This window comes from Anser anser (genome assembly GCF_964211835.1).
Source record: "Anser anser genome assembly, chromosome: Z".
Taxonomy (NCBI): Eukaryota; Metazoa; Chordata; class Aves; order Anseriformes; family Anatidae; genus Anser; species Anser anser.
Genome location: NC_139723.1, coordinates 4,241,260 through 4,254,305, shown reverse-complemented (window position 1 = coordinate 4,254,305; position 13,046 = coordinate 4,241,260).

The window sequence follows — 13,046 nt, the reverse complement described above, 5'->3', positions numbered from 1 at the left end:
GTACCTTGGATATTTGCTTGTATTATGGGTCATTCTACAAGAAACGTTTTATTTTAAGAATTTTCAGAGGATAACTTCTCCCATATCTCTCTTTTGAAATTGACATTCATGAAAAGGAGAGACCAATAAAACTAAACAGATCCACATTTGTATAAAATCACGTAACATATCGCACATCCATGCAGCAAACCTCAAAACATAAGAGCACAATCCTGTAAGGATTTGCTCAAGGAGGTCTCATGTCTGTAAAGACAGCCCTAGAATACCAGTGTATATTATTTCACAAGCACAACATATGCATTACTTCACATCTGGAGTGCTCTGGAGCAGAAGCTCAAATGTGCCAAGTTATGTGGTGCTTTCTGTTGTAGCAAATGTCTGCTAGGGATTTATAGGGGAAAATTTTGCTTTGGCAAGGGTGAGAAACATGTACTAATAATACTTTTCCATCTCAAACGTTCATGGCTCATGGGTAGATAGGGACCAACAAACTTATCCATTGGTGATCTAAACCAAAACACGGGCCCAGAGGTGAAACCCACTGTGCCAATAAATGATTTTTCCTATCCTGAATCCACAGGTTGCAGAATAAAGGAATTACAGCTATTATTCATTTTGGCTTGTTCCTAGTGTTACTGTATGAAAGCAATAGCTGATTAGCAGCTGCATCATCTTGGTGCAAACTCAATGAATTTGCCCCAACATAAAGAAAAATCACTCCAGTTATTAAGAGAAAAGATAAGCAGTCACTAGGAGAGGAGCTGATTATTCTACCACATTATACTATCCTCTCAAATGTCTTGATTTTGTTTGATTTTTCCCCATCAAGTGCCAGAAAGAGCTGGCTGTCAACAACTCACAGGTTCCTTTTACAGAGCTGTAGATTTTCCAAGACTGTGCACCAAACCAGAATTTGTGATGATTTACACCCACGCATGCTGTACATGCAGATGGAAATCTGAACAATGAAACAAAGCCCACATATATCCTTCCTTTTGTGACCTGCGGAGTGGGGATATATGTAGAGCTTCCATCTGTAAAAAATACTTTGTATGGAGTACTCCTTAAAGATTATCAGGACGCTACATCTCACTCACAAAAAAAAAATAGTTAGTTAATTAATCTGGTTCCTGGCACTATTAACCACAGGAAATATTCTACCCATTTTCTAGACGAGGGTGCTTTCTTATGTGCTTCAGTGACACCAAGTTTTATTTCTAAATACTGAAATTTCTGTGTGGTTTGAGCAACAGAGAAACTATGCCCCATTACCCACTCACCCAAGCTATGTACCAATGCAGCCCTTACAGTCGGTGGATTGTTTACCTCTGATCCATATTGGCAAGTAAAAGGAAAGAAGCAATCCTACCTTTGTTTGCATGTGCCAGATTTGAATGCCTGGAGAGTGGAGAAGCAGAACCGAAGGTTTCCCTTCAGAAAGTTCTTGTCTCTGTTTTTTGTCAATTTTCTGTCAATTCATAATCCATTGATACTCAGAATGACCCACCATTGTTAGGCTTTTCATTTCTGTGATGAATGAATGTTGCTGAAGAACAAGTTAAACTGCTAAGTTCACAGAGATAAGCCTTCAAAACTGGCTATAAATCTAAGTGGATGAGTGCTTCTTAGCCAGCTGAATATAGTTATCCAGCACATCACTAGCATAATAGACTCAGACTTGCCCTAGGCACTTACCTGGGACATTTCTAAGTTTCTTGGAAAGAACTAACAGCTTCTTGTCTTTACTCTATTTCAACCTTCCCAGCTATGAACCTAGCTATACCACTCCTCCACCAGTACTTGGCAATATCACTGTTTTTTCCATTTAGAGTGGCACTTCACACCATCTCATCTCAGACAAAACTTCTATGTGTATTATTTCAACAACCAGAAAGATCTGCCTTGGATATACACCTTATGATATTTACGATACATGAACTAGAACTCATTTCATGGATGTTCTTGTTTGTGAGTATAAAAAAAATACAATAATATTATCTCCCATTTTATATTACTAAGAAATAGTAAAACATAAAAAGCAGATTAAATATTATGGATCTCCTAATGATTTGACTCATATTCCTGAATTTTCCATAGGGAAAATTCCTATTTTCCATTGGGGAAGGGGGGGGGGGGGGGGGGGAATGTTCATATCTTAAAGCAGTATCATATGCAGTCTTAATATTCCCAGGAAGAGAATGATTATGATGAATTGAGCAAATTCTGTTAAAGATTACTATTCCAACTAAAGTGAGAAAAAAGTGTAATTCTGACCAAAAGTGATGCAGCTACCTCTGATTTGGGCTCTAAAGGATCCATTGTCAGACTTCACAGAATTTATCAAAAAAAGGGAAGCATTTAATTTTTTTATTTCCCTTCTATCCTCAAATTGCAAAGTCTTTTAAATCATGAAATCAGGAACACCACAGCCATTAAGTCATGTATGATGCTAATCTAGCGTGCACACCCAGTATAAGTCTTGTCACTTACTAAAGACTGTATCCACCCATGCACCAGCCACTTAAGATGACTATCATATGGCTGATGGATCTCAGGATTCAGCACAGCTTATGCTGACATGGAGCACGCAAAGCTAAATCAGAAAGAGCCCAGATCCTGAAAGACTCAGTAGTTACATCTACGGACATTTTAGCCCAATATGTTGAAAGCGTACTACAGACAGGATATGACTGTGATCACACCAAAAAGGCTATAAGCTGATATTCCTCACTTGCGCTAAGTGGAGAGCTGAAACCTAACATTTAGAAAGAAACAACTGTGTCTAAGTGCCGGCTGTTTCCACGTCTGAAAGTTATTACATGCTTCTGTAACCTGGCTGGATCACGTACGTGTTTCACTGGGCAGATAAATGAAATAGGTAAACCTTAGCATACCTTGAACTATTAGAAAGTTCTGGTAAAGGGAAACCAACGAATCTGACAGGCCCTAAGTTCTTACTTTCTTTGAAAAGAGACGGCCCAACCATATAGTCCATATACAAGTCACATCTCCCAGATCTTTCTGGGTAAAATCCCTCCCTCTCCTTCTCCTTCCCTTTACTTGCAACTCCACATGCCCACACAATACTGGAGAAATGTGTTTGTGCAAGGAGCGGTGCCAGGAGGAATCAGCCCCTGCAGCTATGCAGAAACAGGCACCACAGCCCCACTGCTCCTGTGCTGGAAAGGGGTGAGTGTCTCAGAGAAACCACCTTCCCTTCCCATGAGACAAACAAATATTTGTTGTTGTTTTTTCCCTATTATTATTATTTTTGCAGTTCTTCTTTACTCACTTTGGAGTCTGTCATGAATACTCTAAAAGGGATTTTTAGCAGTTTTGTTGCCTTTGTGTATGCTTAAAATACCTTGTACCATGGGTTCTTCCTATAACAGTCAGGATGTTGTGTTGTTGTTATTGTGTCGTTGTTTTTTCCAAAGCTATTTCTTTCTGTCTGACAGACTGCTGTTAATGACATGCATAACAATATTCTGAACTATAATAAGTTTATGTGGTTTGAAACAATGTTATGTACCCCCCCTTGTCCCCGTGACCGTTACCGCAAGTTATTTCACAGGTTGGTTTTTGGATTTTTGCTGTTGTTTTTGGTTTTTCTTCTTCACCTAAAGACATCTTTACAAAACTGAGATTATAAAGCAGAAAGGTGTTTTCCCCATGCTTTCACTATTTGCTGATTCAATCTACTTGCATTGAAGGGAGTTCAAACAACCACAAGAAAGTAGCAAAAAATGCATAGGAACAACATACAGGTTACAGGTAACATCTCCCTTCTTTGTAGGCAGTTAGTAAACCTGTCTGCATTGCGAATTTAGGCCTTGAGGACCTAATTTAACCAAATGTCAATAGAACTTTGATTTATATGCCATTGTTTCCTTAAAAGATTAAAGACGCTTCTACACCTCAACTCTAGCCCAAACCATGCAAGTTCAGAAGGTCACCATAAGCATTCCTCTTGCTTAAGGACTCTTTTGCAAATTATAAACTTAAGTGTAGAGTGGAAAAGAAATGCAAAGGCAGCTCCGCTTCTCCCAACAGCATGTAACCTGCAGGGACAATTTATCAGGTTCACATTTGGTTTTGGTTTTGTTGTTTTTATATGCAGTGCATAACGCTTTATGACAATGTGAAGGAAGAAACCTAATTTAATTTCATGAGATCACTGTTTATTAAAAGGCAATTTTTCTGGTATTATTTAGAAACCTAAAAGATGAAGTTAAAGCAAGTCACTATTAGTAACGTCCATACATACAGAAGCAGTAGCTCCTCTGTCCCTTTGCTGTGGTCAAGGTGGGAGATGGTAACAAGCATACATCAGCAGGCAATGAGCAGATACCAACAGTCTGCTCTAAAACAGCTCAGCAAGACAGCATTATTGATCAAATGAACACGAGGAAAGCTAACAAAGAAAGCCTTCTGCTGCCTTTACCCTTACACCTTTCTTTACTGTGTTGACGAGGAGCAATTTGGGACTGAAATCTGCACAACTGACCAAGCGGAAAGTTTCACTTCCAGAGAAATTTTCGGTGGTCATTTTCAGTCAGCCACAAGCCTATGCTTTGTGCAGCTCTCAGCAGAAATTCCTATTCTGTGGACTCATTAAAAAAAAATAATATATATATATGTATATATTACTCTTTTGTCTAACAAGGCATAAAGTTACTATTGACCATATTTACCATTTTTTTCTGAATATGCTCAGTTTCTGTAGAAGATTCCTGCAAATTAAAAATTGTCAGCTGATCTGATCTGGGCTTCTGAAAATGTGGAATGAAATACACATTGCACAACATGAAAAGCAACCACACTGAAGACAGAGCAGGTAAGGGAAACACTTTCACTGTTGTACATGAGTAAGCCAAACCAGATACATAAGCCAAATACTGTTTTCTTATGGGAATGCGCTGTTTTAAGATGGATTATGGTGTTTAGTACAGCAATAATCAATAATAATAGTATTACTACAATTTGTGACTACACAAAATAGCAGTGTTGTATTTGAGGTTGGTTTTCCAACAAGCCCTTGACAGAGAGCTTTCCTTCAACAGGCAGAAGGACTGATTTACCTTCCTCCACTGGTATTACTGAGTCCAGCGCTTATTATCTACATTTGTCTCCAAGGCCTCTAAATTGTTATAGGAAACAAATTGGTCTAATTTGTTGTTCTACTGCTCTGCTATCAAACATCACCATGTTTTCACAAACACTTATAACAATATGAAAATCCACAAATTTAAAGCCAAAAAGTTCAAACCCAAAGTTTTTCCTTTTACAAAAGACTTTAAAAAAACACTCAGCAAATTAGCTTTTACCCAATTAAAAGCATTATATCAATGAAAACCCTGTTTTTTCCCAATCTTTAACACTACTCAAGAAGACAAAGGCAAGGGTATTATCCCATGTTCAGTGCCAAAAGTAAGTAGCTGTATTCCACCCACCTAAGTGCTTTCTTTAGTTTAATTGAATGGTTCAATTGAAGTGTTTTCATTTCCTGAAGTAAAATGGTGTGCAACATCCCAGCTCATTCTTATCCACCTTCTATTCAATCAGCAATATGTTCCTGTGGAAATTTAAACCATTCCATTATGTATATAAACTCATTTGTGATCTCACATGCCAGAGGACACTGATAAAGCATGTTATTTAGTCTGAATTTAATACTACAGGCTGGATCATCTGCTGGGATTTATGGCTTATTGATGCTCCCACTGACTCCAGCAAATGAGCCTGCTCAAGATAACAGTTATAAAGAAACTTTCAAGCCTTGTACAATTGCTACACTCCTTTAACAGCCAAATGAATCAAACAGATACAGAAACTATTGAAGAGGCTTGAGTGGAGAAGTGGAAGAGCCAGAATTGCTCCTGCCAGGCGTTGCCTGCCAAAAACATTAGGAAGCTTTCTCTATATCTAATATTAGACAGCAGAACTGGACCTCTAGCTACTGTCTCCAGAAATGCACCCAGCAGGAATGAGCATGTCTCCACATGACAAGGCAGGAGAGCACATACATCGTGCCAGGCGATCACCACGCTTCAGGCAGGTTATCAGAGATGATGCCAGAGGCCGGGTGCTGCCGGGAGCAATGTGCTTTGCCCACAGGAGTGATGCTTCTTCAGCAGAGCACAGCATGTGATGCTGCTGTGGTTTTGAAAAGGCCCCTTTGATGCTGCTGGGTGTATGGGGGGAAGGGGGGAGGAGAGAGAGAGAAGGGGGGAGGGCTAGGACAATGGCTCATTAACTAATTCCCTCCAAAGTATACCTAAAAAATAGTTTCTAATTAAAAATGTTGCCAGCTACAGAGAGAATGATCTGAAAATAACTCTTCTCCTACTAACTCCCCCCACCCCCCATTTCTTCAAGTTTCTTGGCTTTAAGACTTTCCACACTCCTCTCTCTGCTTCCCCCTCTCCCACCTCTCACCTCCTCCTCCTCCAATCTGGCTTCCCCGCCTCCCTTGGCAGGCTCTTTAGCTTTAATTCAATAGTCAAAAGGCTGAATCAAAAGTTGTATAATCTGTTTGAACCAACTTTTATTTCCTATCAGAAAAGGAGCAGAGGCTGAGGCCAGCCCAGCTGTGATTTCAGATGAATGGGAGCAATAAGACTGAGCTACCAGTATTTTCTCCTTACCATGCATGTCTTATTTGTCACCAGAGAAACCCTACCTGCTGCACCAGGTGTACCAAGGGGGCATCTCTCCGATGGGTGCAGGGCCATGCCTCTGGCCATTTTCATCTGAGGCATTTCATAACTGCTGTCGCAAGAAACCTAAAATTAGAAACTGTTTTAGGTTTAGTGGATGACAAATTTCATAGGGACAAAGGCAGAATAAGGCAAGGAAAGGGAGGGAAAGAGGGAGATGAAAGGATGGGAGGAAGTATGGAAAACAGGAGAAAGACTGCCCAGTTTTATTCTTCCTGTTGAATTTCAGCAGAAATAGTTGCAGAGCATGCAGATAGGAATTATGAAAAGCCTACTGTGCAGGGAAGACCAGAAAATGCTTTGATTAGCTTGATAAAAAGTCTGATGTGTGGTATGACTGCTGTGTCTAATTGCAAAGAATGAGCACTGGTGAAGAGGAAAATCTCTCAAAGCTAGTAGACTGTATTAAAACAAAAACAAGTATAAACTCACCATAAATATATTTAGACTGTAGATAAGGAATTATGTCATTAGAGCTGGTTGATTCCTGAGCAGAGTTGCAGGGACGGGAGTTTACTACCTTTAAGGCACAGGTCAGTAGCGTGCCAAGAGACATGTCTTCATCACAAGAGGACTGGAGTGAAAGGCTGTATAGGAGGGCAGTGAAGGAAACAAAAAGGATGCAGGTTCAGTGAACCAAGTGGGTACTGATGATTGCAGCTGACGGTGACATGAGCATCTTCAACTTCAGTGCTGTGTTGGCTGGCTTCAGCACCCCAAAATAATGCAGTACCTTATGCTGAGACCAATAACTGGATCTCCACAGCCCCTGTAACACCGATGCTTGAGGTGGTTGCAACCTTGTCACAGGAGGAACATAACCTTGTCTTGATCAGGAGTTGAGTAATTAGGTATAATGAGCCTCAGCCAACAGGACGATGCAAACAGGAAACAAGCAACAAGCAACAGCAGGGCAATGCCTGAAACTGCTGGAAATGTGTAGCAGGGTGTCACCAAGGGCTGAATTCACAGGTGGTTTAAAGATTTTGGGCTGGAAAAGGGAGAAACAAGTATTATTTACATGGAAAACTCGTGCTGGCTTTAGCTAAAAAAATAACAATAGTAATGAAAAAAAGCATGCTTCCTTATTCTCCTATTAAGAGGCATAAAAACACTACACTATGATTTTTCAGCATGTCACAGAGAGCAGAGTACTAGTATTGCACCAGTACTAGGATTGGTTTAACTTAATTAACCTTGTCTGCTTAAACTCTTAAATTCACTCAAAGATCTCCACTCACAGAAAAAGTCACCCACTATGACTGTTTAAGCCTAGGATTTGGTTGTCTTTTAGCTACTTCCTACAAGATAAATGGTAAAATTCAAAATCTAGATTATAGGAATTTCTTCTGGCTGTCTTTGCTTCTATTTTTTTTTCCCTAGCAATTTGAGGGTTTAAAAATAAACCAGCAATACCACGTTGTTGGAGAAAAAGAAAATCTTAGATATAATGGGCAAATTTAAATTTAAAAAAATAATTATAATTGTAGGGTTTTTTAATCTGCAAGAGCACGTGGGAACAACACACACATCTTCACATGCATTGAAGCCTGACAATTGCATGGGACTGAATTTCATCTGTAAGGGAGCCCATGAGGACGTTTTACCCTCTGAGAGATGGGGCACACACCACAGCAGTGAGACCAAGTGTCTCCCAGATCCCCACCACACCTAGGCACATGGTCATATTTCTTTGAACGTTACTCATCCAAAATAATTCAAATTACATATGCTTTAAAACTCAGGCTAAAGAATTTACCAGGTTACAGTATCACAACTATCACACATTCAGCCATTTCTTTTGGTTTTATCTGGATTCTCTTAGCAGACCATCCTTGTTGTACGCAGTGACAAAATACAAATCACAGCTGTTATTTTTTTGTGATCTAGGAAAAAAATAAATGTACAGTAGTTCAGAAAATACCTTTAATTTCAATAGTCACAATCTCCCAAAGAATATTACCTGTTTTCAAGGCAGCTTAGGACAGCACTCCTACTTTTTCTCTGCTTACTTATTTACCCCTGTTAAGCAATAAGATTTTCCTTCCATTTTTAATTATTCAATTAAAATAAATAGAAGGGAAAATAAGGCCTTAAATATATGCTGTTATTACAAGGTTTCTTATTGCAAAAAGCAGAGATAAAAGTTACATTCATTTTGTCTCCTACAGTTCCTTCTCACACATTGTCAACTCCCCTCATGCACACGAGTCCATCCTGCATAGAGAGAGTGCATATGGGACATTGGAATAGCTGCGGGATAAGTGCAGTATTAGCTCAGTGTGGTAGCTTTGATACGTGATGCTCCACAGGGCTGCCAGCAGAGTGACAGTCCTCTTCCCTTAATGCAAAGACTATTCATCTATTCAGTTCACTTGTAATAGTCTTATATTGTCATTAGTGGCACGAAGCAGATTGTGCATCACGACGGAAAGCTTTGCATCCCTGAGGATTAGTTCTTGCTTTTGAGTGCCAGTTCTGAAGCATTCAACAATTTTTATCAAATGAAAATAAGGGTCAAATACAATCAAGTGAAAAGAGGTGAAAACAAACAGGCCAAAATAATACAAGAACATAGGCAATAATTCATATTTCTACTGCATTGTTTTCAATGGTGATTTTTGTAGTAAGACATTTTTCACATCAGCAAAGTTACAAATTTATCTCTGAACACAAAGAATATTGCACTTTGAATTAAAATACACAGATTTCAACAGTTAGATATTAACGGCTTTCTCCTGAAATATATATATATATATATATATATATATCATTGCAATGTATTGTTCCATGGAAAATGTGGTGCATTTAAATCTATAAATTGTGCTAAAATTAAACATTAGAAAACCATCAGAAATACGTCAAAAGATAAAGGAGTTCTGAGTGCATGTGACCCAGTTCTGGTACCAGCACTCATGATAAGTAGAACTTTCCTTTGAGTGGGTTTGCAAATTCAAAGAGAGAAGGTGTCACATAATTTGTCAAATGCGTTTTTGCTAAGGTTAGAGGACCACTGTGCTAGGTGCTATAGAAAAAAAACCATCTGGAGGGTTTACATCACAAAGAGACCAAATATGACAGATAAGTAACTTCCCTCTTCTGATGTAGCAATTCAGTGGTAGAGCCAAGAACAAAGCAAAGGTCTTCAATCCTAGTCTAGCAGTTCTCTCCTCCCCCCTTCCATATTACTGTGTTTTCAAGGACTAAATTTTAAGGCTCTGTATACCTGTAAATGTGGGAACATTCTGTGTGGAGGAGTGCTGGTAAAAGGCTATTTAAAAGAACAAAAATACCATATGCTTCCTGGATTAATCTTGAAGCCTCATTAAGGTCAACATAGAAGCCTGAGATATACTTGTGATTTGGCGTGTACTTTCACTTGATCGGAGAAGGATGGTATTTTTGTAAACAAAGTCACTAATTTAACCAAACCCCAAATAAACTCATGTGTAAATATGTTTTAATAGTGCTGTACCTTGGGAGCAAACACCCTAAGGAGATGCTGCCCCTGAGTTTACTAATCCTAAATACTAATGGAAGCATTTCATTTACAAACAGAACAGAGAATGAAGAGCATTCATATTATATAGCCCCATCTAAATGGTTCCTCCTGAACTATCAGCCAGTTCTGTGAACTGGTAATTTAAAACCAAGACAGTGGCCATGCATGCAGGCATGCATGAGAAAGGATCAGAAGGGGTAACAATCTTTCTGTAGATTAACAGTAGATTATATATTAAATAATGCTACCACATTCAAATACTGACATTTTATTCTTACTACTAAGTATAGGAAATGTATGAGTAGCAAAGGCTTAGATTATTGCCTGAGTTATTCCATTGACATCAGCCTTAATCCCACTATCCATGAAGAGCCAAAAAATGCAGGAATAAACCAATATTACTAAATAAATCCTAAAGGCATAATTCTACTCCAATATTGGTTCTGTAAATAGAATAGTATTGATCTCAGTGAACACACTGGATTTGTTCAGTTTGGAAAATATTTACTTTTAAATTGCCAGCCCCAAGCCCTAATACTCAATTTTGAGAGCTCTGACATTTATTTTCATGTTAACAAAACATTTTTAATTTCAATGGCCTATCAGTGGAAAAATAAAGTCAGGAAAATCAGAAATTACATCTCTACAATTTCTAATCTTCAGGGGTGCATTCTCTTGCATTACATTATCCCGAAAGTAACAGCACTCATTATTTGAAGACCTGGCATTTGTAGAAGTTTAATTTAATCCTACAGTTCACGAAACCTCGTTTGATGCTGAAGAGAAGGGCAAGGAAGGAGGCACTTGATCAGAATGTGTATGTTTGTTCATCTTTAACGTTGTTCTCTACATAAAAATGTCTTAATATTTTGATCTTTAATAGGATATTGGACCTGATGATCTTGATCTTAAATTGATTCCTTAAAATTAAGACTTCCAAAGTAATCATCATAATAACAAAGAACAGAGGATGCCAGGTGATGAAAATAAATTTGATATAAAGGACTGGCAAAAACATAAGTACAACTGGTCAACATTTCCAACATTCATTCTCATGCATATATTCACATTTAAATTGCTAAGAATTCCTTTACCTTCAAAAGAAGCTTGTAAATCCTGTTTTTTAGATCTATAACAGACTGTACTTTCAGTTTAAAGAAAGATGAGTGATAAAAAAATCTTAAAGAAATCTGCAACAAAAGTAAAATTTTCCCAAGGAACATCTAGATGCTGAACCCTGTTTATAAGACCACCGCACTATTTCTAAGCACCTCCAACTAAGCAATTCTAACTAATTACTTCAAGCAATTTTAATTTAAGATTAAACTAGGATTCCATTTGCTTCCAGATTTGTACCCATGTGTCAAAGATATGCTACCTTAAGTGCAGCAGAATAATTTATTCCACTACAAAATGTTTAGTTTCCCTGTGTAGATTAATTTCATTCACATCCAAGAAGGAGGTCTGAAGAAAAATACTTCAATAGACCAAGCCCATTGACTACACCCAGAGGTCTTGGTGTATTAGGTCCCTCTAAAGTCCTCTAAGTGCAATTCAAAGTGTCTTAAGACACATGGCATGAAGGTATTTTCAACCAACCAAAAGGAAAAATACACCTAAAGGCCATAAGATTGAATTTAAAACATCTGAGTATAGCAGTGTCAGGTCATCAAGAGACAGCCATGTAGTTTTGGTATTAGAAATGCAGTAGCAGTATGAACTCTAGCTAGTCAATCCTCCTGTACAAGTACAAACTCAATTCTCCCTCATCACATCTGGCACTTGTGACAAATTTCCTCCTAAAGGTCTTTGATGAGGGACACTGCCTGAAAAAGACCATGAAAATTTTTTCCAGTATTTCCCTTTCAAACCATAACAAGCGGTTTTCCTTACTACAGTCTAAAAAATTTTTTTAACCTATTCAGTGCACACAGGGTAAACTTGTCACCTTTTGCACTGGAAAACTAGTGCCTTGTTAAAACCCCTGCCACCATAATAGTCTATGAAGCTACATAAGCCCAGTTCTGTCAGTCTTGCCTAGCACGTTACTATTTTCTTGGTCTACAATCACTCTTGTTTCTAACAGCCATGGTGAGAGACATGAATCCAAACTTTCTTGGAGGATGGACTTAAAAACTGGACTTTTCTTCAACTATGATATCATCATAGAATGGTTTCCTCATCTCTTATACACAAACTCTGTTTCATTACAGGTTTTTTCTTTTTTTTCTTTTTCTTTTTCTTTTTTTTTTCCTAACAGGATATTGCAGGCAACTGATTCCAGCTGACTGACTTCTCAGCCCTGTGCCACATTCTCTCCAGACAGAGGATGCATAGAGATACATAGTCTCGACTAACATAGGTTGCACTGGTCCTGGTTGGACAGCATCTTGTTTTCTTCAACTTTGCCAAGACACTTTTGACTTCTGAACACCAGCCACCTTCCAACCTCTCATGCCGTACACACAGCTGATGGACACAACATGTGGTCATCCAGGATTTCAGAGTTTTCGTTAATACCAGGTTAAGAGCGATCCTCACAGAAACTAATTTTGACAGATACGTTTGAATGTGATTTTTCAAATATATTTGTACTTTCTGTCTGGTACTTTAATTCAGATCAGTTTTAAAGAACTGTCAAAAGCCTCACTGTTCTCTTAACATCTCCTCTAGCCAGAGGGTTGTGGTTACCTTATTATGGAACTCGTGACAAGTATTAAGAAAAGCTGCTCCCAAACTGTTTCTTAAATTAGAAACCAGAAATTAAAATGTTGTCTTCTATTGTAAAGCTGAAGAGAAGGAAGTAATAATAATAATAATAATAA